The sequence below is a fragment of the Pinus tabuliformis genome, chromosome 3_2 (genome assembly GCF_031772625.1).
Source record: "Pinus tabuliformis cultivar Carrire ecotype Pingquan chromosome 3_2, CPIR1, whole genome shotgun sequence".
Classification (NCBI taxonomy): Eukaryota; Viridiplantae; Streptophyta; class Pinopsida; order Pinales; family Pinaceae; genus Pinus; species Pinus tabuliformis.
The window spans coordinates 653,236,247-653,249,101 of NC_142302.1; positions in this window are offsets into that span (position 1 = coordinate 653,236,247).

The window sequence follows — 12,855 nt, forward strand, 5'->3', positions numbered from 1 at the left end:
CAGGTCATAGACAGATGCATGTAGAAGAAGGAGATGAGAGATGGAGAGAGGAAAGGTGGTCGAAGAACGACACTGCAACTTGCGGACAGAAGCAAAACCAGCCCTGAAAGTTGGTATGTTTATCCTGTGGCCCTTAGCTTTGTAAGGCATAGGATGAATCTCTGCAGTAATATAGGAAATTTGACAAGGAAAAGGTATGAGTCTGGAAAGGAGGTACCTAGGAACTCCTGTGACCCTGGTTGGCCAAAAACAGTAGAAAGGGAAATGAAAGTTCAGGGTAGTAAGCTAAGGAGGGAGGGAATAGAACCCAGGATGGGAAAGGTTTCCACCAAGGCAAATGCTCGAAACAAAATAAGGAAGAGTGAGACTATAATCATCCTTTTTGGAAACTCTGAGAGAAAACCATAAGGTAACAAAGAAAAACGTCAAAGAGCAAGTAGAACTGAGAAAAAAGAGAACTAAGGAAACAAAAGTCATCTAGGGGAGGAAAAATATAGGGTCAGCATTCTGAGGGAGAACATACCCAAACCCGAGAGACCCTGTGAAGTGAGGAACAACAAACCAACCTTCCCTGGTGACGAAACCATGCAGACGCCCTGGACAGGCGGTTTGCGTGACGTTTGTTGCTGTGAGGGAAAAAATTCAAGAGAAATAAGAAAGGAAAGAACCCATAACTTTGAGAGGACTAGTGAAATTCCAAAAGAAATCTCGAAGAATACTAATTCTGGCACTGGAAGGGATAACAAAAAGGACACAGGTAAATGGGAAATTGTTTTGTTTTATTATTATCAAACTGATAATCGTAATGGCTATGTGATAGGTCTCACCTCACACCACGCCCAACACAGTGAGGAAGACAGAGAACAAAAAGAAGCAGACAACAACAGGCAGGCAGGTTGTAACATGGCGACTAGGAGGGGCAAGCGAGACAAAAAGATGGCAGAAGGAACAAGCAACTCAAACAAAGGAAAAGAGGGAGAAAGTTAGGCTGTGAACACATGAAAACCCTCATTGATGCCTACATGGCAGGGAACCCTTCGGACATCAGAGCCCAAATTGTTGGATGGGAGCGAGAACTAAACGACAATATAAAGAACCAAGACATCCCCATGGAGGAGTGGGAAAGTATGGTTCCTGATCCAGGGAATTCTCGAGGCTATCACTCCCTCTTCAAACAAAAAATCCAACAATATTGGGTCATGAAGAACGTGGTGGCATGGGCCATGACCCTTAATCGGGAACAAGCAACTAGCAGTGGAACAGAGGCAAAGGAGAACGCTAAGGAAAAGGATCCTATTAGGGAAGAACTCCTTAGGGAAATTGCAATAGTCCAGATACAGACTGACAAAAACAACTTGGCCTTGGGAAGAATTGAGCAAACACTACAAGACATGAAGAGGAGCGAGATGCTTGGCTCTAGTGCCAAAGCGCCATCCCCAGTAATATCCTCGAATGAGGATTGAAGAAGAGGTCGAATACATTTCTGCTAAAATTTTGATGAAAAGCTTTTACTTGTTTAATTTGAACAGTAGTATAGACAGTAAAGACAATGTCACTAGATGGGTAGAGAAATACCTTTTCAAATTTTGGACAAGTTTTAATGTAGACGGGTGGCTATCTGGTTTCGTACGGGCAGGTAAGCGACCTGGAGAAAATAGAAGTTTTGATTTTGAAAAGCTAATATAAATAGAGGAAGCACCACCAAGTTTACAAAAAAAAAGAAAAGAGGTTACGTTTCTTTCTTTCTTTCTTTCGCAGATAGGCATATATATTTCAACTTTGGGTGGATGAGGACTTGCGGAATTTATTTTTTGTTTATCAAGGGCCATGATCAATTGTTCTCTCAATATTTTTGATCTAATAACTTAAGCTACGACTGTGATGAGAGGGAATGAAAATAGGCATGGAAACATGGTGTCCAAGTTTGTCGATGCTTCTCAGCAATGGCAATGTGGAAGTAGAGGTAATGGAGAAGGAAATGGAAATGATTAAGGGTGTGCGATCATTCTTGCTTCCTGATACATGGATGTAGTGGGGTATTGAGTCACTTTGAGCATGTTGGTGTTGAAAACATGAACTCTATGGTTTTTCTCGGCTCAGTCTGAGTATGTTTTGTCGACATTTTTTTCAATTATTGGGGTTTGTTGGTCATGTCAGATCGAGGTGTTATTTTTTACTATTCCTTTAGTTTTAGTGTGTCGTCTCTGGGAGGTTTGTGTCATACTGAGTAAGAGAATGAAAACATGTATGTTTTGATATTGATTTTTTTGTGAATTATTTGTAATAATAAACATTGAACAATGAATTATTTATTTCCTTCTCAATCGAAATAACCTTGTGATTGTAAATTTTCTAATCGCTTTAGCCATTCCTTAATTTTTCAAACAACCTGCTCTGATGTGATAGACTTATCTTTGTTTCCCATCTTATGCCTTTAAAAAAAATTAAGATTTGTTAAACAAATATGAAATTCAATAACTTGATTCTTTAGAAGATTACTTGTTTACCTTGTATTACAAACATTAGAGTGAAATTGAAGTTATTTATTTGTAATCATAAATAAGTTTCAGAGAAGTAGTTTAAGGAGGGTGCCAAGAAGGCCCTTGGGACCAGGAATAATATATTCACATGATAGGTATTATTTTTTCATAAAAGTCAAATTTTATTTTTCATAGGCATTAAAAATGGAGGTGAGGTCGGATGATTAAAGGTAACAGTACGTTTAATTGAAATATAACCAATTACAATTTATGAATTATTTGAAAACAAAAACAAAATAAAAGTAAAACAAATTTATGCTCGGTGTGAAAATTAATAGAAATAATATCTTATTCCTAGTCGGAGTTGAATCCAATCAGGTATTGACAAGCTGACATGATATTACATACAACTTAGTTGCAGGGATGGCCCTGAATCCAACCTACAACGTACTCGGGGTAAGATGATTATCGGGAGTTGGAAGTTTGAGTGTCAACAAAGTCAGGAGTCGGAAGGTCAAGTGTAAATAAATGTTTTTTTTTGGAGGAGAGGGAAAGAACGAAATAGTTGTGAAGGGAGGCAAAGGAGCTCCTTTGAGATCTTGTCACCCTAAGGAATGCATAAAATAGAAAAAAAACCATAGTATGGTGGCATAATGAAAATCACCTTTAAATAATGCAAAATAAAATTTAACCACGTAGCATAATGGGAACCCCTAGAAATTAAAAAAAAAAAAATGTTTACGGTCGAAGAAGCATCCTGATTTTTTACCTCTAACACTTGAGAAAACATTATTGGCTCCTTCAGGTGATATTCTTGACATGGTGTATAATTATGGTCCTTAAAGGTGAGGGTGGTGGAAAGAATCCTGCAAGACACACTTAATTTATTGGGGACCGTAAGAAATGTGAGAGAAATCAAACACAAGAACGAAAGTTAGAGATAAGTAGAGGGTTACTTTGCATTAGCTATTCTTAGAGAAGAAGTAGAGTGATGAACATGATTCTAGAAGCATAGTTGTTAATTTGGTTCTGGAGAAAAGGGGAAAGGCAAACCGTAACGGAGGTTGGGAACGAAGCTTCAGTGAAACCCTAATAGCTTCAATGAATACCTAAAATAAAAACAAATGAAAACCTCAAAACATAATGCAAACCCATTTTAATGAATAATGACAAAAATATTTTTACGGTCTTCAAGCGTTATACTTCAACTAGTGGAGGATTTCGCCGCAAAACGGTCACGATGGCAGAAATAATCATGTAAGACAACTGTAATTTAACGTTGATCATAGTGAATCTGAAGGAAAAGTAAGACAAGAGTGAAAGTTAGAGTTAGGCAGAGGGCTTCCTTGCCTTCAATATTGTCGGACTCAGACGAGACCCATGAACATAGTTCTAGTAGTGTCAATGTTAATCTGGTTGTGGAGCTTAGGGGAAGAACCAAACCCTCTTGTAGGTCGGAAACCTAGCTCACCTCCACAAGAAAAAGAGTTGAAAATGAATGAGTGAATAATCCTAAAATACAACTGAAATTGAGTGCAAAGCATAGTGTATCTAAAATAAATGTAAGACAAGAATGAAAGTTATATTTAGGTAGAGGGTTGTGTTTCCTGTGCTATTGTTAGATAGAGACCAGAGCCATGAACATGATTCTGGTAGCATCCTTGTGAATATCGTTGTGGAGCAGAGGGAAGAACCAAATCTTGCCGCATGTGGAAAACCTAGCTTGGCTCCATGAGAAAAAGAGTTAACAATGATGAGTCTGAGTTGGTTACCATAGCAATAAGCAGGCAGAAACCATGGCAAGGGTTTAGATCACTAGATGAAAATTTGATTGAACTTGCAATTTAACATGAAATGTAAATTTGTCTTCTAACATTTGACATTTTTCATAAAAATGTTCTTTTTTAAAAATCGTTTTTCCCCACTAATCTTAATTTTTCAAGAAATGTTAGTTGAAATAATGTTATTTAAAACAAAAGGTTTTTTTTTTTAAAATAATTTTAATTTTAATGTAATGTCATTTTTTTAATAATGCTTTTTTCTTTTAAAAAAAATTACGAAGCATATTTTTAGCATGTTTAATATCATAATTTGAATGTTCAATAAGATAAGTATTTTTAAACATTTTATCATTTATAATGTAAGATACAATATTTACTTTTCTTTCGGGGAAAGTTATTGATTTTTTCATGGATACAAGTGTTTCAAAGTTTCTGCCATTTAAGATTGTTGAGCTTATATTTAATTGGATTTCTTTACTGGTGCTGATAAAATTTCGGTTGGTTTGTAAAGAATGGAGTGTTCTATTGGAAAACCTAGTATTTATTATCCCTTGCAATCAATGTGCCAACAAAGGATTTGTATTTATTTATTTTCCAATTGATATCGAGCATAGTTTCTTTGTTGGATCTTACCTTAATGAAAAAGAACAAAAATCTCCATTGCTTTTGCCTTTTCTTCATTCTATATAGAGAATTCAATATATATTTGGATCGATGATTGTGTTCAATGCACCTGGAAGTTCTTTGCATTATAAGAATGATTTCATAGTAAACCATTTTACAAAGACATTTGTAAATCTTGGAGCTCTTAGCATTGGAGAGTGGGGATTCTTCTCTTTGTTTGAGAAATTTAGTCCACGAACATATGATTGGATTATTTTGAAACATGTGTGCAAAAACATGGAATCACATTTTTTATTTGCACAAGTTTAGACATGGTTTGGAGGAGGACGAAACCTCATTTTGGTGGTGTAGCAGCCCCAAGGGAGGCTATCTTTTCTAAAGGAAAAATTTTCTTTCTTTATTTAGACAAACATGTTGAGTATTACCCATCCTATGGTTACACTATCTATTGGGTTTTTCATTTGTTCCCATCATTGACATACAATGTATGTGATTATGATTGTATGGGAACCAATTGATTTTTCTTGTAAACAATGTTTCTACCCTTTTTTGGTCGCTTAAAGAGATAAACAATTTTGAATTTGGCCAAGATTCGAATGGACAAAGCTTAGAAAATTCTGAAGGTGACTGGGAGTTTAGATAGAGATTTATTGATACTATCTCAATGGATATAAATAGTAAATGCCTAGGCTACTTACCTTTTCGTGTAGTTGAAGGAAAAGTGCTTATGTTGGGATCTATGGAAGTGGCATGAAAGCTATATGATTTACATACTAGATTATGCACAACAACAATTTTTGACATTGTGTCCCTCAGAAAGATCTAGGTTCCATTTGCAATCAGTTGAAGGTTTTAATGATTTTATTTAAAATGGAAATTTTTTCTCATTTTTTCTAAATATAGATTCTATTACTGATATACCACTACTGCATATTGATATCATAATTCAGCCTTTGAGGCTTGAAGATGTTTTTTGATAGACATTGTTGCAGATGTCATGTTTGTTTAATCTTTCCAACCATATTTTGAGGTTTAATTTAATATGAATTTTGACTATTTACTGAGATTAGTTGCATTGAAATGTTATTTTATAGATTGAAAATGCACTTCAGTGTCAACTTTTGTTACATTTTTGTGGATTGTATAGAGTCTTTTTCTATTGCTTATATTGAATTACACAATTGATGGTTCTCTTTGTATTGCAATATTTGAAATAATGTTGATTTATATATCTTTTCGATTTGGGATTGTTACTATTTAAACTTATTTAGTATTGAAATTTAGTTGATGTATAAAGTTAGTGAGTATTAAGATTTGAACTTGTTCAAGATGTAAGATGAGATATAATATTGAAAATGAAAATTGGAAAATTGGAAAATAATTAAAATATGTTGTAGAAGTGATAAGTGAAGGAACAAGCAAGCGTACTTTGAAAAGACCTTGGTCTCCTAGTTCACGTGAAAAAGAGAACCAATATCACCACCAATGGTATCAAAAAAATAAGGATGCAATAAATGGACGTAGAAGAGGTGTGTATCAACAGAAGAAAAGAACTTCAATAAATCGACATAATGAAGTCGTAAATCATAAGTATGGTAACATGAGTAGTATCATGGGAAGAACATTTGCTTCAAATTTTCATTTTCGTGGATGTAGATGATGTTCAAATTTTTCCACTATACCAATTTTTCTAACAATAGTCTTCATTGGGAACATTGTGTTTACAAAGAGAGTGTTCATACAAGCGAGAAAAAACAATCCTCTACAAACAATGCAAGAAATGGAATATTTGAAGATGAGCAGAATGATGCCAATGAACAATTTGCAACATATAATTTATTTGGTGATAGTAATATGCATGCTAACATGGTTGAGAATTTGGAACATTCTATTGGTAATGTGGGGTGGCGAATTCCTTGAAACAACTATATAGTGAATATCATCAACCCTCCAAGATCAGTGTGCACTCAGTCTCTTGGAACATAACAGGTGCTTCAAGTAATTTTTTTATAGGATTTCGACATCTCAATGGAATATATTAATTGTTATATGTATTTTTTATTTCACTGCTTTATGCATAATAATGTTCCAAAGAGTATTGTTCTATAAATAGAGTCAGACTGAATACATTCTTTATTCATTTCTCAATTTGAACCTCAACCATTTAACTTCCAAACTTCAATAAATTGTGAGAACAATGAACTCTTTAACTGCAACTATGAAAAGTTAGGTGTTTCACACAAAGAAAATTTTGTTGAAATGTGTGTTTCCCTCGATGTTGAGAATCTCCTGTTTTTTTATGTTTTGAAAATATTTTTGATATTATTATTATTTGATAACATTTTGCTTACATAGATAGCCTTCATAGAAGTGGAAATAATGAGTGTTGCAGAAATGATGGAAGAGATGTAATAATGCAAAATAGGCACAATGATGCCATTCAACAATTAGCGGCATCATATGTTTTTGTTGACAGTAATATGATTGCTAGGATGGTTGAAAATTTGTGACATTCTGTTGGGAATGTGAGAACAAGCATTTCTCGGTGCAACTTTGTAGAAGATATTATTATTCTAGAGTCTATGCATACTTTGTCTCTTCGAACAAGACATGTGCTTCAAGTGGCTTTATTTTCATAGGATTTGTACATATCAATATATATTTTGTAATTACTTAATGCATATTTTATTTTATGTTTTTGTACAAAACAATATTTTAGTGAATAATGGTTGAGATATAAATTTGCAACTAAGGCAACCTTTATCAGTTCGATAACTTCAACTCAGAGGGTGTAATTCGCAAGAAAATGTATATGCTTTCTCGATTTAACTTACTTTTCACTTCAAAAGTTTAACTTGACATTTTTTATATGTTTCATTATAGCATTATGATTTATAATTTATGTAAGAAAAAAATCCCAACTACAACCAATATAGAAGAATGGTTCCCATCATTTTATGGAAACAAATGTTCAAGTCAATTCTCCAATTGGGGAAGTTGTTTCACATCATCCTCAATATGGATTGTTCTCTAGTAGAGAAAATGGAAGTGATCACCATAATTTTAGCAAATAGATGATTGAGGCGCATAAAATTCCAATGCAGGATTGATAACTTGTGTGTTGTGAAAACGTAGCAAGTGTGTAATGAAACTTATCCTAGTATACAAGTTGTGAGATGGCATGAAGGGGCCACCTGTAAAAGATGTGAGAGTGAGAAAAGTTATCACCGTTTCTCTCACTTTAACAACATGGATTGTAGTGAACAACCTATGGTTGTAAGAGTTTTAACACAAGTTGAATAAATTCTTATAGCATGAAAAGATTCGATATTTCAAGTGACACATGCTCGTGGTGGGCAGTAACAACATAGTGGGCATACAATTAGTTTTCCACAAGACATATCTTTCATTGCAAAGAAGCTTTCATGACGAGTAGAACAACTTCATTTTATGATTTTCAGAGGATGTGGTGTTCAATCCAAATATTATGAATGTTATGTGAAGATACAACATGTGATGGATGCATTGATTTAAAATATTAGCTGGATAAATATTATAGGGATGTTGAAATTGATATGGGTTGTGTTTTTTGTCTCTGAGAAAGACCTACTGATGCGTCTAACAAACTACAATATGTAGATAGTGATTTGGGTGAAACAGGGAGAGCCAATGAGGAGATTGAAACATTTTGGGGGATAATTGTTTGCAATGTCATCCATCAACCTTTCTTTATTGAATTCTTAATTAATGCAAGGAAGTGGGTCGAATAAGAAGATTCATCGAAAACATAGATTCTAGAGTTGATGAACTAGTGGATTGGCCAAATATTGGTACATCTCCCATCAATGAATATGATATTGAAGGGTTGATAGAAATGGAATTCCCTACTATATTCCCCAATGGTGGTGTTGATTGGTTGCATCCACGTATTTGTAATGTTGAAATGCAGGAATATGCTTTACATCTACTTAGGTATTATGACCAATATTTGGAACTCATCCTAGGTTTTGATATTTCTTGTTGAATATGATTATGTGGCATAGTAGCCAAGGAACAAATTCTTTATTTTTAAATAATAATATCCATGAGAATGCACCAAAAACTGTTAAATATTTCCACCAACAAGTAGGGGATCTAGCTGACAATAAATTGGCTGAGAAATTAATGCTTTTTTGTTTTTGTCTTAGGGGTACAAGGGCATATTGGTCAAAGTGTCTTTTTAAACTCACTAACATGATCACATAGTTGGGTAACCCAACATTTCTTTTTACATTAAGTGTGCCTAACACAAAGTGGCTTAACTTGCATTGTCATATGCCTTCAAACACACATTGTCATGCACAAAATAAGCACGCGAAAAAAATTGAAAATGTTATTCAATAACTGCATATAGTTGCCAGGTGTATGTACCAAATATTTAACATATTTTGTATGTACAAAATATTTAAATATATTTAATATTAATATATTAGTATATTTAATATATTAAATTTTTAATATTTTGATGTACTTAATATATATATATATATATATATAGATATAGATATAAAATGTATTCAATATATATTGAAATAGCTTGGAGCTAAAGACTTTTTGTATAAGTTCATCCTCGTTTCGTTTGTCGTATTTTCGATGGGTTTGGAACAATGCATTTATATTTTGGTTGGTTTATATATATTAACTACTCTTATTATTTTTGCCAAGTATGAGTGGCCACATAGAGGTTCACTGCAAATCCATGGTTTCCTATGGTCGCTAGGAGCTTTGAATGTGGAAACATTGGGCTGGTCCAAACCTTTAAATGTTCATGTAGCGAAGTGCTAATTTGAAGAATATGTAACAACCTAGAATCCACATGACATCCAATGTCAAAATTTCATGGTTATTTGAAGTTTTAATGATGATCCCTTCATTTTTTAATATCTCACAAATTTTCTCATGCAATCTTTATGAATATTATGAGCATTTGGTGAACAGAGTCCAAATATACACAAAATGTAGTGTTGATTCCTGTTTATGGAAAAACAGGTCTATCATTTCCTGTCGTTATGATGTTCCATGGAAATTCCATGATGAGTCTATAATTTTCATCTATGGAAAAAGGGAAAAAGAAATATGAAGAAGCAAAAAATGATGACCGACTAAATATTCACAATGTTGATCTTCTAACAATGTGGTGAGAAAATATTGATTTCTAACTAGTTGTTTCTCGACATTGGAGCACAAGAAACATGCCATATGTTATTAAATCTACCTATTATTGTGTCCAATTGCATCATTTTCCCTTTAATTTGTCAATAAATTATTCCAAAATCCATTGGTGCATTCTAATGAAATTTCATGCAAAAATGTTTGTGTTCAGGTTTACCAAAATGGCCCCCATTTTCTGCAATATTTTTGTTTGATAGAAACAACAAGATCATGGAGTTTTTATGCAAAGCATAAGGAGGATACATGGATACCACAACATGTGAATTCTATTATTCATGTGTGTCCATGGTTTTATACTGTTCTAAATTCTGGATTGAATTTCTTTTGTACAAGCCATTTCGTGGCATTGCTTCAGATATAGGACTTTAAAGTGAAACTATCATTTAGAATTGGAGGAATTTGAGATATTGTGTGTGACATGTTGATCGAGCTCATTTTTCAAATGAGAGTAATGAAGAATATGTTGAGACCCTTGTTCATGAATATAATTTTGATAGAGATAATGAATAGTGGTAGGTTCTTTCTTGGATTATTCTTCCAAACAATGTTAAAAAAATTTACCTTGACAATCTCGGTAGAAGGGACTGTGATATTCATTATAAATGGCAAGAAAAAATGGTGTCAAATGAAATTGTAGAACAATCTATTAATTTTATAAAAGATTCCTAGTCTGCGGGTGTTGTTAATGGCGACTCAATTAGGGATACAAGAGTGTCACCTTTGTCCTTATCACAAAATTACCGAGACAATTTATTGATGTTAGAAGGAATGAGACTTTGAAAATGACTATTCAAGGAAAAGTTGGAACTGGCAATCTTCACTTATTCATTGTATTTCTAATGTTATTTTTGCTTCTACAATGGATGCTAGAAGTCCACTCTTATTGCTCGCTCCAACTGGTATAACTTCTTTTAATATACATGGAAAAACAATACACTCGGTTTTAAAATTCTTATAAAAGATATGGAACCACTAAATGGACAAGATATAGGAATTTTTCAAGAAGAAATGAGGCACATTCGATATGTTTTTATTGATGAAATGAAATTTATAGGTCGAAGGTTTTTTATACAGATAGATTCAAATTTGTGAGAAGCCTTTCTTGAAAACTAGGCTTCTCCTTTTAGTGGAAGGTACATGATTCTTGTGGGTTACCTTGGCTAACTACCTCCTGTTAAGGATAAACCTTTGTATGCAGGTAAAATAGGAGGGGAATTTTTGTGGAATAGCTTCAATACTGTTGCGACTTTGGATACAAATTTCAGGAAATAAGGATATGATCATAGGCAAACCTATTTTCACAATATTTTAACTAATACCAGGAACGTAGAACGTTCTTTGCACAATTAGGATCTTCTCATGTCATGTATTTACAATTGCTTATGTACAGAGGAAAAACATTTATTTGATTCTTCGTTTCACTTGTTTGCAACAAATAATTTGGTCAACCTACACAATCGAAATATTCTAAAATCATTAAATTGTCCAATTGTGACGTGTGTTGCAGAGCACACTAGAAGAACAAAAATAGTTAACAATGATGAAGATGTGTTGGACCATGAAGTGTTGTTATGCCTTGGAAAGCATGTCATGTTGACATGTAATTTGTGGGTTGAAGCTAGGTTGGATAATGGTTCACTTAGATATATTGACAATCTCTTCTATGTGCCTAGTACAACCTCAACCTTAGCCTCAAGTGTTCACTACAATTATTTTTGAAAAGTACATGGGTGTTCGATTTGATATAAATTGTCAAAGAATTGTGTCCATAACACCTGTTGTTAGAGGGAATATTAAACATATTCCTTCAAAAATGGTTTGGGCCTTCACTATACAAAAATCCCATGGGATGAATTTGTAAGGTGCTACTATAGATGTTGCAGATAAAGAGAGATTGGGTTTGAGATTTATAGCTATATCAAGAGTGAAATCCCTAGATGGTTTACAAATTAAATCGCCTTTTTTCTTTTCAATGTTTTTCTAAAATGAAAAATAGTGCATATGTCACACTTATGAAGAAAGGGGAGGAACAATTAAATTCCATATCATTGTAAGATATTAATTTTCTTTGTTTATAATATTTTTCATAGGGCTACATTGTCTTTTCTTTGATAATTGCATTTCTTCATTAATACACTAAGTTCACCCGATACCATAATTAAATTATTCATATTTTCGCCATTATTCATCAACATGTGCAATTCTATAGAAATAACATCATCTTCATCATCAATGCAGTGGAACATAAAGGAACAAAAGACGAAAAACATGCACACATAGAGACACTAGGATTGGTATGAGACAAGGGAAAAACCCACTATGTGGAAAACCCTTGCAAATCTTATTCTTCTTAGATCATCATCAAATGATTTAGAAAAATAGAGTACAATGATACATAACTTTATATATGAAACAAAAAAGTATGATATCGATGAAACAGATCTAATCATGCTTATTTTAAAACCCTAATTCTAATGACTGTAATGTGGTGTCACTGACTGAAGTCAACTGCTGGATATTGTTGTCATTGATCTGAACAATGTTTTCACTGAAAAAAATCTTCAGAATACTAAAATCTCATCTTTGAGTCTAAGACATAGGGAGGTAGGGTTGTGCCAGCGTCCATAGCAGTTTTGGATGCTCTTTACAGAACTAGATCATTGCGTCTGGAACAGATCTAGATGCTCCCAGGTGAACTTGATGAGGGAGTCGATGGTTAAACATGCCCAAATCTACCTCAAACCCTGGAATCTCTCGTA